The sequence below is a fragment of the Asparagus officinalis genome, chromosome 5, assembly GCF_001876935.1.
Source record: "Asparagus officinalis chromosome 5, Aspof.V1, whole genome shotgun sequence".
In the NCBI taxonomy this organism is placed as follows: domain Eukaryota; kingdom Viridiplantae; phylum Streptophyta; class Magnoliopsida; order Asparagales; family Asparagaceae; genus Asparagus; species Asparagus officinalis.
The window spans coordinates 15,890,069-15,899,589 of record NC_033798.1 but is presented as its reverse complement, the minus strand read 5'-3'; positions in this window follow the sequence as shown (position 1 = coordinate 15,899,589).

The window sequence follows — 9,521 nt, the reverse complement described above, 5'->3', positions numbered from 1 at the left end:
TTATTATATTATTTTATGTATCACACACAGTGTTATATTGTATGTTTTTCATTAAAAATATAAATCATTACTTATATATTTCAATTGTTCAAATCATGTCATTAAGTGTTTCACATTGCTCTAGGCTTCACACACACATTACATAGCATATCTGATATTCAGATTATTTTCTTGTGTTTAAATATACTTTTGCATATCTACATCGTGTATGTGTGCACTTTTCTGTCATATCATCTATCATTTACTTATATTCTAGATTATTATATATTGTTCGTATTTTTAGTGATATACATTAATAAGTTCATATTTTTAATATTCTAGGTATGCATTACATTCTTATTATTTACATTTCAGTACATAGTTTTCTTATCAGTCAGTTTTGTATTGTTAGATTATTTTAGTATGTTCACATTGGTTTTGTTACTCTAAGAGCAAAGTATTTCTAGTTTTATATTCAAACAATTATTCATATTGTTAGGTTTGGAATTTGAGTTACTAATTATATATGTTTTTGTTACATTAACTCATATCATTAATCAGTATTCTTTTATAACTAATATAAAATATTATTCTAAATAGTGTTTGTGAGTATGTATAGTATTTACTCATTGGTTGTTTATAGTGTAATTGCATATTTGTTGTTGTTTGCTTTATTTTCGATATGTATTATTTTGTTATTGTGACAATATACATTGTATACGCGTGTTATTTCTCAGTATTTATTTTATGGTATTTTTAGATTTTTATGTCTTTCATTGTGTTATTAGTTGTTGTTCATTCTCTATTCATTATTTTCATTTACTTTTGTTGTGTTTTACTTTTTTATTATTTTTATAATTACTATTATCTTTTTAATTATAGTGTATTCACGTATATTATTATATTTATGATGTATATTTTTATTGATTTACAGTCATTCATTATTTCTAGTATCAACTTTGTCTAATCATGTCCTGTATCATGTATTATCAGTGTTTATATTTACATGTTCATCAATCATTCATGATATGTTTATTTACAATATCTCGGTGTTTTTATTATACGAATTTATGCCCTTCTTATGTTTTTATTTGTTTATAAATTTATTTTATCTTTCATAGTTCATGTTTTATGTATTATACATTTTAATTTATGTATATTTATGCTGATTATATTTATGTGATTTTTTTACTACTATACAATATACTACTATGTCTGAATTGATTTTATATAGTAATGATTATTATTGTTGTATCTTGTTTATATTTATTATTTTACCTTATGAATATTACTAATATCACTGTTTTATTATATTGTTTGTCGAATATGTATTATTAAGTCCTTCTTATTATGTTTTATATAAAATGCCTATTTTGAATCACTTGTTTACTCTTACGTCTATTTTTATCAGATAATATTTTATGACTATTTCCATCATAATTTATCTTGTTAGCACGATTAGTACTTTGAGTATTCAGACTTTTATATGCTTATTATTATGTATGTATTTTCATTTTAACGGCTAATATATATGATGATTTTATTTGCTATATTATATAAACATTTTTAATATTTGACTTAGTATTGTGTTTTGTATGATAATTATTTACTACCATACGCTCTCAAAAACTATTGATCATAACTACAACTATTTTTGTTGAAATTATTTGCTATTTTTTGATTATTATATCTATGTTTTCTTACGTGTGCTTAAGTTTTGACTGCATTAAACATATGTTGCTATAATACTATCTTTAAATCTTTTAACATAATTGCAAATTTTTATTTTTTCGGAATTTGTATCTTATATGTCTTATTTGGTTGAATGTGATTTGCTGATTGCATTCATGTGTTAGTTTGTGATTATACTTTTAAACATCTTAAATGTTTATTTTGCTAACTGATTGTATGATATTTCTATTGTGATTTATTTTTTTTATTTTCATGTCTCTTTATGTTGTCTATTATGTTGTCTAAACTATATGTATGTTTGATTCTTTGCTATTTTATTTTGCTTATATAATCTTTAAATATTTCTTTTGTTTTTTGCTTGTATATAATTCATCTGTTAATTGTATTGTGTTTTTATTTTTGTATTTATCATGCTTATCATCTGCTTACGTATGAATGATTTATATTTTGTTGAGATCTTTTTATCTTTTATCTTCTTTATGTTCTTCTTTTAATTATTTATATTGTTGAGTTGACATACTTTGTCATATGTTCTAGTGATTGACAATTGTTTGAATTACATATTTATATTTCATATTATATTTTTGTATGTTATATATATTTGTACTATTTTGCCAATACTGTGTTATAGATTACATTTTAACACTGTGATGTGTTGTATTATAATACTATATTAATAATATCATGTTAATATTATATTTTTCTATGATTGTATATTTGCTGTTGATTTCTTTGCTATTATACTATGTTGACTGATACTTATATTTTGGCCTATGCCAAGATGTTGTGATATTTTATAACTTAACATGTATCAACTATTTTATTTCCAATACACATACTTCTTTATACCTGTGTAATCTTTTTTCAATATATGTTCACTCTTTTTATATTATACTTACATCATTTTTATTATTTATACTAAATACCAGACTTTCTTATGACCTTATGTTATATATATTTCCTTGATGATTTACGTGCTTTTTATACTTCTGCTTTATCATTATTCCTGCTTATTTTATATCCTCTGACTATACATTATTGATCTATACTATATACCTTTTACTATTAACTGTTATCATCATATTCTGCTTGTTTGACTTTGTATTTGACTTGCCCATATAACTTATATTTGATATTGATGTCTAATGCATTCTCATAACATGTTTCATGCATTATATATACAATATATGAATTTACATTCATATTTTTCTCATATTCTTTATTTATAGAATATTATAACTAAATGATGCTTTGTATAGAATGTTTTTATTACTTTTCTATATGCTATAAATGTTTTATATTTACTTTATATGATTAAATATCATTTTGTGTCTATGGTGATAACTTAGTGATATGATTAAATATCATTTTGTGTCTATGGTGATAACTTAGTGTTTTATTATAGTGAATTGTATATTTATATTCATATATCTCTTCTATGGTGATAACTTAGTGTTTTATTATAGTGAATTGTATATTTATATTCATATATCTCTAGTGTTTTTGTTATAACGAATTGTATATTTATATTGTGATAACTTAGTGTTTGTGTGTATGTATTTTGACTTGTGTTTTTCTCACTCTCTACTTATGGATATGTAATTTATTTTGAATTCTTCTCTATATGCGTTAATGTAAAACCCCGATAATTTTTGAGTGATATATTAATATGAGATTAATTATGATATATGGATATTTAGTATGATAAATATTATTAAATGGTATATGAGTATAATACCATGTGTTTTGAGTATGAACGAGTTCATACATGAGAGAGAAAAGAGTCAAAACATGCACAATGACCAAACCCTTGAAAAACTAGAAATACCTAGTCCGGTCGACCGCCACGGTCGACCACAGCCGGTCGACCGCCGCGATCGACCGCGAAACCTGCAGAGTATTTTTGAATCCTGTTTTGAGTTGGTTTCGGATTTCTAAACCTATATTCTTTTCCTGATATATATATATGAGTTTTTCACATTTTTCTCAGTTTTCCTAAGAACCCTAACAGCCACCAAAACCCCCAAACCTTAGTTTGATTTCTTGGAGTAGATTGGAGGTTTTCGAGCGGGTTTTTCTTGGTTTTTGGCTTTTGGAGTGGAGATTTCCTTCAACCTTGCTTCTAAAACGTTTTTCGACAATCTCAGGCGAGTATCATCTCTACTAATCCCCCTCCCAGTTTTCAAAATGCTTTTAAAGAGATTTAAACATGTTTTGAAGAGCCTAAATAACTAGATTATGAATAAAAGACAACTCGTTTGTATTATATGTATAAAGATTAGGTCTTTTCATGCTAAAAAGGTTGAGAACGAATTTTACAGATGTATTTAAGATCTGAAGATGATTTTAAAACGTGGTTAATCTAAAGAAAGAAGTTTGATTCGTCGTTTTGAGCTTTTATGCATGTTTTAGGGTTTTGAATATAAATATAATGCATAAAATTATGGTTATATATGTTAATTTTGTTTTCAGATATTTCTATTTACTGTAACATATTTGTATGCAAGACTCATGAAGTTTTTACCATGTTTAAATCACAAAAACACGATGTGAACACGAGACACACAAAAAATCCTGGAAAATTGGATTTTGGGCTCACGGTCGACCTCTAGTCTGATGTTGGCCTGTACATGGTTTTGGTTTGATTTCTGTTTGTCGAGCGTTTCTCTTAACCTTGTGATGATTAACTACAATGTTAAAACTTATTAAACACCCGGGATGATGGTGAACTTTATATGTGGACACACACAGCGAGATATATGCACTTATGCTTAGTTTATGTTAAATCAATACACTTTTGTCACAAGTTAAAATTTATAAATACACATGACTAGTATTTGATCTTTCACGTATCCGGAAATAGAAAGATAAAACCTATTACCGCAGAACGATTGAGTAAGAACATTACAAGAGTATCGCTATAGCACAAGATGATGCACACATAGATATTTGATCAGTTGTAAGTCTTACTTCCATGATAGATTACCCGCGAGTAGGGTATTTCTTTTGAGATTTTGGCACACCCAGTTGTAAGTCTTACTTCCATGATAGATTACCCGCGAGTAGGGTATTTCTTTTGAGATTTTGGCACACCCTTTATGGACGACAGTTATATTCGTTTTGGTTTAGTTGACATCCTCTTATATTAGAGCAAGCTACTCGGATGTAATTCGAGATGATGTACTTATTCTATATGTTGGAGATTTGAGTATGTTTCCTCGACTATTTGTTTTTCATAGAGAGCTATATGAATGATTTGATATATGTAAGTACTGAATCTCTTTTCTTATATACTTCTACCCCTTCCCCTGGAGAGAGGTAATGATGATCTCGCTAGCACTTTGACACTCGTTGTTTCCCCTCTTTCAGGCAGCGAATCTGGCGCACAGAGAGTCGCAGGTTGATGGGACTCCTTAGTTGTCCATTTAGCTATTTATTATACTTTGTAGTTAAGCCAGAACTCCACATGTAGTTTATTGTTTTCAGACTCTAGATTGGTATTTTATTTTAGAGTTGAGAGCTCTTGTGAGACTTTGTTTATTTGACTCATTGTATTTGAGATCCAGTTTAGAGACTTTGTTTATTTGACTCATTGTATTTGAGATCCAGTTTACACTCAGAGATATTTCTATTCTATTTCAGTTGGGCTCATTCTTGATATCCAGTTTACACTCAGAGATATTTCTATTCTATTTCAGTTGGGCTCATTCTTGATATTTCTTATGCTTCTTTTGTGTATATCCAATGTTGCCTATTTCTATTTTGTCTGTCTGTACTTTCACCTATTTATTGTTTCCACTAGAGAGATAGTGATTGTGATAGTAAAACATGTTGTAGCATGGTGGTTTGTGCTTGGCAGGTTTGACAATCCAGGTTTTATCTAGAACTGCAGCTTGTGTGAACCCTGGGGCGTCACAGCTGGTATCAGAGCTCTAGTTCCAATATCCTTAGGATTATCACTGTGTCATATTGTGGAGTTAGGATAGAGTTTACTAGGGTTCATGTATACAGTCCGCTAGGAATCCTTAGTATGAGTGAAGATATACTATATATGTACACGGAAAATCTAAAATTTATTTTTATGATCTTTTTGCTTTGAATAATAAAGCATGATATGAGATATATGTGATATGATTTAATTATTGGTATATGTTATATCCTTCATGCTTGAGATCCTATTTACTGCGTAATAAGCTCTATTTTGGAATTATAGATGTCAGGAAGAGTTCGTGGACATCGAGTTACTCGTGCTCAGGGAGTTGAGCAGGATGATAAGGAGCCCGACCCACAGCAGGCTCCGCAGTACTTAGTGGATCTCATAGCGCCCTTGGCAACTCGTTTGGCGGCTATTGAAGAGCAATTAGCAGATCAGGCTCGACGGGGAACTCCTATTCAGGAGGAGATACCAGAGAGGATACCAATAGTTTCACCACCACCTCCAGTTGATGATGGAGTGACTGAGCAGGAGGCTTGGCTTCGTTTAGTAGAGAGGTACCAAAAGTTGAAGGCTCCAGAGTTTCATGGTTCGACGGATTCTATTGCCGCACACAAATGGAAGGAAGATGTGAGTAACATCTTGGAAATGTTGAATGTTAATTCTTTACAGAAGTAGAGGCTAGCGGATTTCAGCCTCAAAGGCGATGCAGGAGGATGGTATAGACTCTGTTTCACCCCAGAGCAGAGGATGTCGGTCTCGTGGGAGACTTTTATATATCTTTTTGATGAGCAGTATGTTTCGGCTACAGCGAAAGCCGGAAAAGAGTTAGAGCTGGCTCGATTAGAGCAGGGTGATATGTCTGTCATGGACTTTGAGAGTAAGTTCATGTAATTGCTTAGGTTCACCGGTATGTAGCACACAGAGGAGCGTCAGGCTCAGATGTTCCTGATGGGACTTCGTCCAGGGTTGCGCCAGTATATAGTATCTCGGAGGTTTTGTTTAGTGCGAGAGGTGGCAGATGCTGCCATGGCTCAAGAGACAGATATGGGCATATTCATCAAGGGAAAAAACAATGGTAAATTAGGACAGTCCGAAGAGAAAGGAAAAGGTAAAAGACTATTTGGAGGCTCAGGAGGGCCCTATCAGTAGGGTAAGGGTCCGCATCAGCAGGGTCCCCATAAGATGGATCATCAGCAGGACCGGAGAGCGCAGCAGCAGCGCCGATTTCAGGGAGCTTGTTACAATTGTAACAAGATTGGACACAGAGCAGCAGAGTGCCGTAGTACACCAGCAGCAGACCAGCAGGGCAGGACTCAGCAGCATCAGCAGAACCGTGCTTAGGGTTGTGGTTAGGGCCAGCAGCTGAGGATTGAGGCACCCCCAGCAGTCCTGAGAATTAAGGAACAGGTTTGAACGGTCCAAGAGATGCTGTAGAGACAGATGGCGCCATTCTTTCCAGGTGATGCAGAGCAGCAGACCGGTAGAGTGTATGCAGTTGTTCCTCGTGATCATGGTGCGAGCGGAGCTATGGTTGAAGGTACGTTCCATGTGAACTCCTTTCTAGTACGAATTCTTTTTGATTCTGGCGCTTCGTATTCTTTTATCTCCTATGATTTTACGGTTAGACTTCAGCTTGTAGCTCAGCCATTAGATTTTCCTTTATCTATATCCACTCTGTTAGGAGAGATGTCTCTGTTAGAGAATGTTTGTAGGAGATGCATCATCAACTTGGATGATTCTGAGTTCGCGATTGATTTGATCGTGTTACATATGTCTGAATTTGATGTGATTCTTGGTATGGATTGACTATCTTCCTACCATGTGAGTATCGATTGTCTTGCGAAAACAATCAGTTGGCGAGCATTTGATGGGTTTGAGTTAGTGGTATCTACCTCCAGAGGCAACTAGTTTACGGAGTCATTTCTGGCATACGTAGAGGATGTGATATTGTGGGATCAGGGCGCATATTTGAGTGAGATGCGAGTAGTCTCAGAGTACCAGGATGTCTTTCAGGACATACCAGGATTACCTCCAGTGAGAGAGATCGACTTTTGCATAGAGTTGTAGCCAGGTACCACACCGATTTTCCGAGCTCCTTACCGTGTGGTGCCTGCTGAGATGAGGAAGCTACAGATCCAGATAGATGAGTTGTTGTCTCAGGGCTTCATTCGACGGAGTCATTCTCCGTGGGGAGCACCGGTCCTCTTTGTGAAGAAGAAGGACGGGAGTATGTGATTATGTATAGATTATCGCGAGTTGAACAAGGTAACTATCTATAACAGGTACCTATTACCGAGGATCGATGACTTGTTTGACCAGTTGTAGGGAGCTATTTGTGGAAAAATTTACAGTAAAAGAAACGAAAGAAAATTGATTTGTATTCTTTTAATCTCAGTTACAATTGGATTTCCTGATTACAAAAGAGAGGAGAATGATCTGGATTCTCCCCTTTGTTTAATTCTAGGTTCTTCTCGGTGGCGATGAAGTGCCTCCCTCGAATGTTCGCGTCGAGTTTGCTCTCCGTTGACGATCTGAACATCTTGATTCACTAGAACATGGTCTTCTCCTCATGATTTGACGTTATGGAGAACTTGCGTGGTAAGTTTTAGAACTCTTGATGAGTTGATTGATCTTAATCGTAATTGGTTAGACAAGCCAAGGATCTCTACTTTGCTGCCAAAAAGAAGGATGAAAGGCCCCCCCGAACTAAGCTGATTTCTTAGTTATTTATAAGGGATTAAGGGGTGTAACCGCCCCCTTAATTCGCTCTTAAGTGGGGCTAATGGGATGTAACCGCCGCTTAAATCACTCCTGAGTAGAGTTATGATCCCCTCAGATCATGGGAAATGGTTTTGAAACTATTCAGCTCGTGTTTGAATGAGTCAAATGCAAAATCCGTGTTCTGGCATGAATTCTGCATTCAAACGCAGTGTCTGGAAGCTCAGACGCAGCAATTTGGAAGCTGCGTTGGTAGAGTTAGAAGCTGCTCATGAGCTGCGTTTGCAACAATTTGGAATCTACGTTTGGCAGCTTGGAAGCTGTGTTTGGCAGCGGATGGAAGCTGCGTTGGCAGCGGATGGAAGCTGCGTTGGCAGCTTTCAGAGGCTGCGTTTGTGGCCGAACATGAGCTGCATTGACAGCTGGATCTGAGCTGTGTTTGGAGCGTTTGGAGCTGAATGTGAGCTGCGTTTGCAGCCAGGTTTTACCTGCGTCCGCGTTCAAATTGGTGTTGCATCTTGATGATGGTATGTGGAGAGGACTTCCACGTCTTGGTTTGAAGAGACCGTCGATTTGTAGTCTCTTTCTGTCAGAGCGTTGCAAAGATCGTCGTTTGTAATCTTTGCTTTAGCTCTTTGATATGTGAGAGTAGTTAGATTGTAACTCCTGATGTTGATTGTGAAGGTTATTGATTAGAGCTTTCATCAGTTGTTGTGAAGGTCGTCAGATTGTAACCTTCATCGATCTACATGAAAGTCTTCAAATTGTAGCATTCTAGAAGTCGTCAGATTGTAACTTCCATCATCGGTGTTTGATGGGGAATAAGCTATCTATTGTGATTTTTAGACAGCCTACAGAACCCCCTCCAAAGTTTTCGAAAGTTCGCGGTTGACTGGGACGAATTTTCGAAATACTTTGGATCTCAACTCTGATCTTGGAGCTTTTGATTCCTTGTCATAAGGAGTTGTTCTTTGCACCCGCTTCAAAGGCATCTTAGTTGAAGGGATTTTCCACACATAACCTGTGTGATGATGAGCTTCAAAGAGAAACCGTAGTGACGGTACAAGTTACTCATGAGCAGAAGCCATCAAACGTCACGTCACGGCTCACCTCCATTAAGCTGATAGGCCTGCAAACATGCATAGGATTTTTGACAAACCCTCAACCATCAACGGATTTGATAAGCCTTTACCGA